Source organism: Bombina bombina, chromosome 2, assembly GCF_027579735.1.
Source record: "Bombina bombina isolate aBomBom1 chromosome 2, aBomBom1.pri, whole genome shotgun sequence".
Lineage (NCBI taxonomy): Eukaryota > Metazoa > Chordata > Amphibia > Anura > Bombinatoridae > Bombina > Bombina bombina.
Genome location: NC_069500.1, coordinates 953,946,689 through 953,958,279, shown reverse-complemented (window position 1 = coordinate 953,958,279; position 11,591 = coordinate 953,946,689). Strand labels below are relative to the sequence as shown.

General features: G+C 39.7%; 1 protein-coding gene across 1 annotated transcript in view; it reads right to left on the bottom strand.

The window, feature by feature from the left end:
• The window catches only part of SMARCAD1 (SWI/SNF-related, matrix-associated actin-dependent regulator of chromatin, subfamily a, containing DEAD/H box 1), a 496,186-nt gene that overhangs the window by 61,609 nt on the left and 422,986 nt on the right, over positions 1–11,591 (bottom strand). The window lies entirely within an intron of this gene.

Sequence of the window (11,591 nt, the reverse complement as noted above, 5' to 3'; positions counted from 1 at the left end):
GCCTGGGCGGGACTACACAAAAACTGCTCAATCACATCCTGCGCTAAATGGGATGAGAGATGAAGTCCTAATGACCCAACATGCTTTGCAAACCCTCAGAAGATCAATTATGGTTAGAAAACCTATGGAGGCATCAAGGAATGTATCTCTAACAGCAGCAATAATAAAATGAACCAATACATTATCTTAAACAAAACAAAAAAAAAGAGATACATTTTTACATTATTGGGACATAAGTAGATTAAAGTGGAAAAGAAATGCCATGCATTTTAAGCAACTCTACATATAATATGCATAAGAAAAAGCAGATACTTCAATAAAATTGCAGGACATAGAACAGACAGGCTTGCTTATTGTGTGCTACCTTTTGGACTTTAGATACTTATGAAAAGTTTGCTACTACTGACTGATTATGCTTGCTTTGCATGTATCTTCTAAATAGCTCTGGGTATTAATATTTACTGAGGTGACAAGCATTGCCTTTTAGTCGCGCAGACAGTTTCACAATTTTGCACATACTTCCACAGAAAAAATAAAATACAGAATGAACATATATATGAATTTCATTTAACTGATTAAAATAAATTTTAACAGTAGCTCTTCTTCTGATGAAAATCTTTAAAAAACCTTTTCTCTTACACAAAGATGCTCAAAAAAACCCCAACAACATTTAAAAACACAGAGCAGCACTTTCGCACTGCAGCCAACATGAACAGGATGTACTGACGTTTCTAAAGGAACAAAGTAACATGGTGTTATGTGCTTTAACAATCTTACTGCTTTTTCCAAACAAGCTGAAGCCTGCAGATGGGGGAGCTTAAAGGAAACCGTATTACAGCAACATCTGACCAAACCGAAGGAAATTAAATAAAATACATTTTTATAGCTGGTCAGGAACGTTGATATTGTATTATTAAGCAATGGCCAAAATAAGAATAGCATCAACTATTCAGATAAAAATAGAACCAAAATATTTAGACTAGATTGTCCAACTTTTCATCTGTTCCCAGGACATACTTGAAAACGAGAGAAATCTCAATGTATACTTCCTGGTAAAATATTTTATAAATAAAATAAATAAATAAATCTGAGGTGCCAGTGACAAATATATAAACTTATCAATAGACTTCAAATAAGCATTTCTTAGGCAAAAAACAACCTCCATTTACTTAGATATACATTAAATCTACAGAGGACAGGAACAGGCCAGTTAAAGAAAGAGAGAATAATCTGGTTGTTGCAAACAGGAAGAGGTAGAGGAGTAGAACTGATCATGTCATGCAACAAACTGCTAAATATAAGCAGGCAGCGACTATCTAAAGTGATTTTTGCCCATCCAGTGTACTTAAATTACGATTTACGCTGTGCGTATTTAATACGATTTATTCCTGTGTAATTTACATACTAGTTTTGCATTTTTAATAAAAAAACATTTTTGGTTAAGAATTTTGTTATGATTTTTGATGCACTTTAACACATTTTTCCTATTTATTTTATTGTGAATGGCTCAATTTGTTTTGCAAGATTTTTAAAAAACAAATTTTATTGTGCACCTTTGTATTGTATGCATCTCCTCCCCATACAAACATGCAGTATCTGCCCCTTAGCTAGACACCCTGATTTTAGGGTAAAAAGTGGCTTTAGATCATTTCACCAGGGAAACAGAAGTACTGACAAGCATTCCTTTATAATCTCACCAGCCCAGAGATCTTTAGATCATCAGGTCCTAAGTCACAATACTACTGAAAGGGGTGGAGCATGTAACCTAATAATAATTACAATATTGCAGTTTACATGTACATGGTATTTAATTGTAAATCATACTTTATACAAATGTATACTTTACCATCACTTTAAAGGGATATGAAACTTAGAAAAAAATATTTTGTGATTCAGACAGAACAAACCATTTTAAAAAGTTTCCAATTTACTTCTATTATCAAATTTGCTTTGTTCCCATGATATTCTGTGTTGAAGAGATACCTAGGTAGGCATCTGGATCACTACATGGCAGGAACTAGTGCTGCCCTCTAGTGTTCTTGCAAATGGATAACATTCTTGCAAAACTGCTGCCATATAGTTCTCCAGAAATGGGCCGGCTCCTAAGAATAAGTCCCTGCTTTTCAACAAAAGATACCAAGAAAACAAATTTAAAATTACAATAGAAGTAAATTAAAAAGCTGTTTAAAAAGTGCATGCTCTGAATCACGAAAGAAAAAGGTTTGGTTTCATATCCATTTAAGTTGCATTCTGGGGCATGGGTAAAAGACTTACTATTTATCTTGCGTTCACTAAATCAGCTCAAGTTGTTCCAGAGCAGAGGTTCACAACCCAGTAAAATTTTAGCCAGACTTGTCCAGGGTCCGTAAGTTTATAAAACATATGTGAAAATCCAGATCTTATTGTGTTACACTTTCAAAATAATAAATCTGGCTCCAGAAAGAGCCGAAGACCGCGAGGGGCCACCTTTTTCCACATTCAGCAGCTAACAAAGCTGTCAAATGCACATCCCTAGTATGTAATAATGCCTTACACAGCTGTCAGTCAAGTTCTGTATTTTATGCAGGTTATAGACACCATTACTAAATTAATAACAATGTAAATGATGAGCACTGGAATTTTAGAGAGATTAGGAGAGATCTGAACACAAAAAAAAAAAAACCTGTGAATGAATAATGCGAATGCTTCACAGCATGCAATATACACTTATCAAACTTACCAGTCGAGAAATAACCCATAATTAAACCAATTACAGTTTATGAATCCCTTCAAGTTCAAGTGTTTCCAATGAGCCATTTTATTTGCTGGAGTTTATTTAGTTTACAAATGCCTTCCTTACTTTTATTTTGACATTTGAAATAGCTGCCTTTTGCTAATGTAAGGCGACACACTTAAATTAATACTGCAACATTATTTATGGTAAAGATATGTAAACAAGTCAGCAGCAAAATTCAATCTCATAGTAAAGGGGATGAAAGAGGTAAAAAAACCAAGCCATTTAATACGGTGTTCCTACATGTGCTTGTAATACAATGAACTATTGACAGCTACTTTCCTGAGTACATTGGCCCTATTGTCTCTCCTTTAATGTGTTCCCAATTATCAATTTTACCATCTGGAGTGTATAACATTGTTAAATTACTACTTCATCTTTATATTGTAATTTGAAATAACTGCTTTTGCCTGTTGAAACCGTCACCTGAACTGAAAATGTCATTACAGTACACACAAAAAATAAATAAATGAAGAAGAAACAGAAGAAATCACAATCTCAGTGGAGTGGGAGATAAGCACTAATGTTTATGTTCTATAGATCCCTAAAATTATTGTCCTTTGTGTATACAGGCAGATATAAGAAAAGGAAGCCTTTACATACAGAGAGAAAACGATAAGGGTGCTCTCCCAGTAAGCTCAACCTATTTGAATGAGTTGTTGTAATGAGCAATAACATTAAAAAAAAAAGCCAACACATTTTAGACTTCTGGTGTAAAAAGTAACTGGAAACACATTAAAAAGGGAAATAAATTACAGTATGCAATTCGTTTAACCCTTTCCGTGGTGAAAAGATTTAAAGAGACAGGGCAGTAAATACATTTCATGTACCTCCCTCTAATTATGGGTGCCTCAATTTTGGAACCTAGGTTTCATTGCAAGTATTTAGAGGAGAGCTGCTTCACATATTCAAACACAAGCCAGCACTGGCATGCAGTGAAAGCTAACTTTCAACATGGTGGCACCAATTACTAGAGGGAGGTTGGGAAGAACCACAATACTATGCTTATAAAATGTATTTAGTGTTTAAAGGGACATTAAACCCCAAAAAATGATTTCATGAGTCAGATCAAGAATACAATTTTTAAAAAGTTTCCAATTTACTTCTATTATCAATTTTTTTTATTCTCATGTTATTCTTTGTTGAAGAGAAACCTAGGTAGGTAGCGTGCACGTCTGAAGCACTACATGACAGGAAATAGTGCTGCCATCTAGTGCTCCTGCTAATGTAAAACATTGTTGCAAAATTGCTGCTATATAGTGCTGCAGACACGTGTACACTCTTGAGCTTACATTTCTGCTTTTCAAATAAGGATAACAAGAAAACAAAGAAAATATGATAATAGAAGTAAATTAGAAAGCCGTTTAAATTTTGATGTTCTATCTAAATCATGAAATAAAAAAAATGGGTTTTATGTCCCTTTAATGTCCCTTTGAAACAAAAATTGTATTGGATAGGTCATGATTTAAACAACTTTCCAAAGTTTGCATAGTTCCCCTGGTATTTTTTGTTAAACAGTAATCCTAGGTGAGCTCAGGAGTGTGAATGTGTCTTTAGCCACCTGGCAGCAATATTTGCAGCCATGTATAACATTGCTATAAACATTGTTGTAAACACTGCTGCCACAGAATGCTAGACACACATGCACGCTCCTAAGCTCTGACCTGCCTAGTTAGGTTTAATCCTTAAAGGCTAACAGGATAACAGCTTTCCAATGTGCTTCTATTATCAAATTTGCTTTAAAAAGGGACATTAAACTGCTGTGCACAACTAAAATAGAGAACAATTTGATTGCATTTCGCCCTGTTCCTACAGCTCATTTCAAATCAGTTTTCCTGTTATACTGAAGCTCCGCCTCTTCATACTGGGTGCCGCCATCTTGGAGCACAGGTATTCTCATTGCCTATGACAGAAATAGAGTGCATTTGCATATCAATGAGGTTGTCAACTGTATAGTGCTTGAGGTTAGGGTGCATGATACAAAACAGTTGCTGTATATTTTTGCAGTTGCTGCTTTGCTCTATATTATTGTTGAGTGATGTTTTAAATATATTTGTTTAACTGTAAAACTGTGTACAAAAATGTAAATCTCACATGATGTATCATGCACACTAACTCCAAGCAAATGGTACAGATGTAATAATTGGGCAATATTACTGATCTGTGAGGTTGCACCGCTTCTGTCACAGGCTGTCAGAATGCGTTAGTTCCAAGATGGCAGTGTCCAGTATGAAGAGACGGAGCTTCAGTATCTGGCACAATTATCCGCCACAGCATTTCAATCGGGTTGAGGTCTGACCAGGCCATTACAACACCTCGATTCTTTTCTTTTTCAGCCATTCTGTTGTAGATTTGCTGGTGTGTTGGGATCATTGTCCTGCCGCGATTTCAGCCAAGCTTTAGCAGGGTAAAAAAAAAGAAGTTATTTTAAAATCAATATAGTTAATGGCCACTTTGAAATGGCTGTCAAGCTCCAACCACAGAAGACATCACAATCTGGGCACTCTGCTGAATAGCATTGACAGTCTGTTGAATCCAACTAGTGAGTCTTTTGTGAATGGATGCCATAAGCAGCTCAGATCATGTCATCAATGGGTGGAGCTTGACAGCCATTTCGTAGTGGCCAGAAACTATATTAATTTTAAAATAACTTTTTAACCATTCCTGCTGCCTAATTTAGAAAAGGTGCAAAAGGCGATTTAAAGCTTAATCTAAGGTAAGACTTTATGACTAAGGTGTAGACTGTCCCTTTAATCAATTAAAACAGAAGAACAGATTTGAAAAAAGCTGCAGTAACAGGATTAGGGCTGAAACAACTAATCGATAAAAAAAAAACGATAATGAAAATCGTCAACGATTTTCATTATCGATTAGTTGGTTAACGATTAGTTGTTTTGTTGAGCCTCATACACCTATTTGGCGCTGCCGCACCATCTTACTCCTCCCCTCTCCCATGGCATACAGACTGCTTTGTGCAACGCGCCATCTTACTCCTCCCCTCTTCCATGGCATACAGACTGCTTTGTGCAACGGCACCACCTTACTCCTCCCCTCTCCCATGGCATCCAGACTGCTTTGCGCAACGGCGCAACCTTACTCCTCCCCTTCTCCCATGACACACAGACTGCTTTGCGCAACAGCGCCACCTTATACTCCCACCTTCTCACAGCCTATACTGGTCTGCACTCTGCAGTGGCGGAATCATCTTAAGATAGCGGGCTTGAGCGGGGGGGGGGGGGTTGCTGTAGAGTAGATGTAGCTGTGCAGTACCGGGTACTAGGCACCATAAGGCAGGACAAAGTAACACCAGACCAGTCAAAAAGTTTACTTTAAATTACTTAGTCGGTCCTGCCTAATAGTTCCAAGTACCCGGTCCTGTACAGCTACATCAGGAAAATCAACACTGCACTGCAAATATTTGTCTTAGACCTCGTATATAAAACACATCTATCCCACTCTCCAGTGATTTAGGAAGCAGAAGATGCCCGTTCCTGCTGCCTCCACTCAGAGTCTGTCTCAGCTTCAAAGGGATGAGTGAAGGCAGATCATGTCCTATTTTCTGGGGGCTTTTGGCAAAAATGTAAATAAAATAATAAGCAAGCACTGGGGAGTGTGTTGGAGGGCTAGTTTTTAATTAAAATGATTTCTATTGCCTTATGGGAGTCTTTTACATACACTAAATGCATCTGTATTATAGGAATTGGGATTTAGTATAAGACTAAAGCCTCTAAGTCTGCATATGCACTTCAGCATCTCTTTTGGAGACAGCAGAAAAATACAAAAGTTAAACTATAGGAAGAGTGGACAAAATAAATAAGGTAGAAAACTCCTATTTCCTTCTGATTCAGAGACCTGGGATATACGATTTTTGCATTTATTTCCCTGTTATGAGAGTTTTTAATCACTATACATATTTAGCAGCTAGCTACTTAGGAATTTTGATTTGTCACACAAATGTAAGAAAATTGATTTTTTGAAATATACAATTTTATTAAACAATCTGTTTTGGACTTGAACATACAGAACTTATTCAGCCTTAGCCCAGAGAATTACTGGAATAGTGTACTATGCCAGCAAGTTTTATTTAGTTTAGGGGGGATTTAAAACTATTTTATTTTTTACAATTTCTTAACTTTAGCTAAGTAGTCTCAGTGTTGGTTATGCAAAACAGGAGAATGGGCAATAAAGGGATTGTCTATCTTTTTAAACAATAAATATTGATTGGTGTAGACCATTCCTTTAAGTAACCTTAAATAGTTTTTTATTTTTTTCCGATTAATGGAAAAAATATTCTGCCAACTAATCGATTATGAAAATAATCGTTAGTTGCAGCCCTAAACAGGATAAAAACAAAATTTATGCTTACCTGATAAATGCATTTCTTTCTTGACACGATGAGTCCATGGATCATCTAATTACTTTTGGGAATATCAGCAAAGAGCACCACAGCAAAGCTGTTAAATATCACCTCCCTTCCCTCCAACCCCTGTCAGTCATTCGACCGAAGCAAAGGAGAGAAAGGAAGCAACAGGTGCAGAGGTGTCTGAAGTTTATAACATACCAACAAAACCTGTCCAAAAACAACAGGGCGGGTCGTGGACTTGTGTCAAGAAATAAATAAATTTATCAGGTAAGCATAAATTTTGTTTTCTTTCTAATGACACGATGAGTCCACGGATCATCTAATTACTATTGGAAATTAATACCCAAGGTAGAGTACACAGATAAGGGAGGGACAATACAGGGAACCTAAACGGAAGGCCCCACTGCTTGAAGAACCTTTTTCCCAAAAGAGGCCTCAGTTGAGGCAAAAACAGAATTTATGTTACCTGATAAATTACTTTCTCCAACGGTGTGTCCGGTCCACGGCGTCATCCTTACTTGTGGGATATTCTCGTCCCCAACAGGAAATGGCAAAGAGCCCAGCAAAGCTGGTCACATGATCCCTCCTAGGCTCCGCCTTCCCCAGTCATTCGACCGACGTAAAGGAGGAATATTTGCATAGGAGAAACCATATGATACCGTGGTGACTGTAGTTAAAGAAAATAAATTATCAGACCTGATTAAAAAACCAGGGCGGGCCGTGGACCGGACACACCGTTGGAGAAAGTAATTTATCAGGTAACATAAATTCTGTTTTCTCCAACATAGGTGTGTCCGGTCCACGGCGTCATCCTTACTTGTGGGAACCAATACCAAAGCTTTAGGACACGGATGAAGGGAGGGAGCAAATCAGGTCACCTAAATGGAAGGCACCACGGCTTGCAAAACCTTTCTCCCAAAAATAGCCTCAGAAGAAGCAAAAGTATCAAACTTGTAAAATTTGGTAAAAGTGTGCAGTGAAGACCAAGTCGCTGCCTTACATATCTGATCAACAGAAGCCTCGTTCTTGAAGGCCCATGTGGAAGCCACGGCCCTAGTGGAATGGGCTGTGATTCTTTCAGGAGGCTGCCGTCCGGCAGTCTCGTAAGCCAATCTGATGATGCTTTTAAGCCAAAAAGAGAGAGAGGTAGAAGTTGCTTTTTGACCTCTCCTTTTACCAGAATAAACAACAAACAAGGAAGATCTAAAATCCTTTGTAGCATCCAAATAGAATTTTAGAGCGCGAACAACATCCAAATTGTGCAACAAACGTTCCTTCTTTGAAACTGGATTCGGACACAAAGAAGGCACGACTATCTCCTGGTTAATGTTTTTGTTAGAAACAACTTTCGGAAGAAAACCAGGTTTAGTACGTAAAACCACCTTATCTGCATGGAACACCAGATAAGGAGGAGAACACTGCAGAGCAGATAATTCTGAAACTCTTCTAGCAGAAGAAATTGCAACCAAAAACAAAACTTTCCAAGATAATAACTTAATATCAACGGAATGTAAGGGTTCAAACGGAACCCCCTGAAGAACTGAAAGAACTAAATTGAGACTCCAAGGAGGAGTCAAAGGTTTGTAAACAGGCTTGATTCTAACCAGAGCCTGAACAAAGGCTTGAACATCTGGCACAGCTGCCAGCTTTTTGTGAAGTAACACAGACAAGGCAGAAATCTGTCCCTTCAAGGAACTTGCAGATAATCCTTTCTCCAATCCTTCTTGAAGAAAAGATAGAATCTTAGGAATTTTAACCTTGTCCCAAGGGAATCCTTTAGATTCACACCAACAGATATATTTTTTCCATATTTTGTGGTAAATTTTTCTAGTTACAGGCTTTCTGGCCTGAACAAGAGTATCAATAACAGAATCTGAGAACCCTCGCTTTGATAAGATCAAGCGTTCAATCTCCAAGCAGTCAGTTGGAGTGAGACCAGATTCGGATGTTCGAATGGACCTTGAACAAGAAGGTCTCGTCTCAAAGGTAGCTTCCATGGTGGAGCCGATGACATATTCACCAGGTCTGCATACCAAGTCCTGCGTGGCCACGCAGGAGCTATCAAGATCACCGATGCCCTCTCCTGATTGATCCTGGCTACCAGCCTGGGGATGAGAGGAAACGGCGGGAATACATAAGCTAGTTTGAAAGTCCAAGGTGCTACTAGTGCATCTACTAGAGTCGCCTTGGGATCCCTGGATCTGGACCCGTAGCAAGGAACCTTGAAGTTCTGACGAGAGGCCATCAGATCCATGTCTGGAATGCCCCACAGTTGAGTAATTTGGGCAAAGATTTCCGGATGGAGTTCCCACTCCCCCGGATGTAAGGTCTGACGACTCAGAAAATCCGCTTCCCAATTTTCCACTCCTGGGATGTGGATTGCAGACAAGTGGCAGGAGTGAGTCTCCGCCCATTGAATGATTTTGGTCACTTCTTCCATCGCCAGGGAACTCCTTGTTCCCCCCTGATGGTTGATGTACGCAACAGTCGTCATGTTGTCTGATTGAAACCGTATGAACTTGGCCTTTGCTAGCTGAGGCCAAGCCTTGAGAGCATTGAGTATCGCTCTCAGTTCCAGAATGTTTATCGGTAGAAGAGATTCTTCCCGAGACCAAAGACCCTGACTGAGCATGCACAGTTGTAATGGTCTTAGATGAATGCGCGCAAAAGGAACTATGTCCATTGCCGCTACCATCAAACCTATTACTTCCATGCACTGCGCTATGGAAGGAAGAGGAACGGAATGAAGTATTTGACAAGAGTTTAGAAGTTTTGTTTTTCTGGCCTCTGTCAGAAAAATCCTCATTTCTAAGGAGTCTATTATTGTTCCCAAGAAGGGAACCCTTGTTGACGGAGATAGAGAACTCTTTTCTACGTTCACTTTCCATCCGTGAGATCTGAGAAAGGCCAGGACAATGTCCGTGTGAGCCTTTGCTTGAGGAAGGGACGACGCTTGAATCAGAATGTCGTCCAAGTAAGGTACTACTGCAATGCCCCTTGGTCTTAGCACCGCTAGAAGGGACCCTAGTACCTTTGTGAAAATCCTTGGAGCAGTGGCTAATCCGAACGGAAGTGCCACGAACTGGTAATGCTTGTCCAGGAATGCGAACCTTAGGAACCGATGATGTTCCTTGTGGATAGGAATATGTAGATACGCATCCTTTAAATCCACCGTGGTCATGAATTGACCTTCCTGGATGGAAGGAAGAATTGTTCGAATGGTTTCCATTTTGAACGATGGAACCTTGAGAAACTTGTTTAGGATCTTGAGATCTAAGATTGGTCTGAACGTTCCCTCTTTTTTGGGAACTACGAACAGATTGGAGTAGAACCCCATCCCTTGTTCTCCTAATGGAACAGGATGAATCACTCCCATTTTTAACAGGTCTTCTACACAATGTAAGAATGCCTGTTTTTTTTATGTGGTCTGAAGACAATTGAGACCTGTGGAACCTCCCCCTTGGGGGAAGCCCCTTGAATTCCAGAAGATAACCTTGGGAGACTATTTCTAGCGCCCAAGGATCCAGAACATCTCTTGCCCAAGCCTGAGCGAAGAGAGAGAGTCTGCCCCCCACCAGATCCGGTCCCGGATCGGGGGCCAACATTTCATGCTGTCTTGGTAGCCGTGGCAGGTTTCTTGGCCTGCTTTCCCTTGTTCCAGCCTTGCATGGGTCTCCAGGCTGGCTTGGCTTGAGAAGTATTACCCTCTTGCTTAGAGGACGTAGCACTTGGGGCTGGTCCGTTTCTACGAAAGGGACGAAAATTAGGTTTATTTTTGGCCTTGAAAGACCTATCCTGAGGAAGGGCGTGGCCCTTACCCCCAGTGATATCAGAGATAATCTCTTTCAAGTCAGGGCCAAACAGCGTTTTCCCCTTGAAAGGAATGTTAAGCAATTTGTTCTTGGAAGACGCATCCGCTGACCAAGATTTCAACCAAAGCGCTCTGCGCGCCACAATAGCAAACCCAGAACTTTTCGCCGCTAACCTAGCCAATTGCAAAGTGGCGTCTAATTTGAGAGCACGGATTCTGTCCATAATCTCCTCATAAGAAGGAGAATCACTAGTGATCGCCTTTTCTAGCTCATCGAACCAGAAACACGCGGCTGTAGTGACAGGGACAATGCATGAAATTGGTTGTAGAAGGTAACCTTGCTGAACAAACATCTTTTTAAGCAAACCTTCTAATTTTTTATCCATAGGATCTTTGAAAGCACAACTATCTTCTATGGGTATAGTAGTGCGTTTGTTTAGAGTAGAAACCGCCCCCTCGACCTTGGGGACTGTCTGCCATAAGTCCTTTCTGGGGTCGACCATAGGAAACAATTTTTTAAATATGGGGGGAGGGACGAAAGGTATACCGGGCCTTTCCCATTCTTTATTTACAATGTCCGCCACCCGCTTGGGTATAGGAAAAGCTTCGGGGGGCCCCGGGACCTCTAGGAACTTGTCCATTTT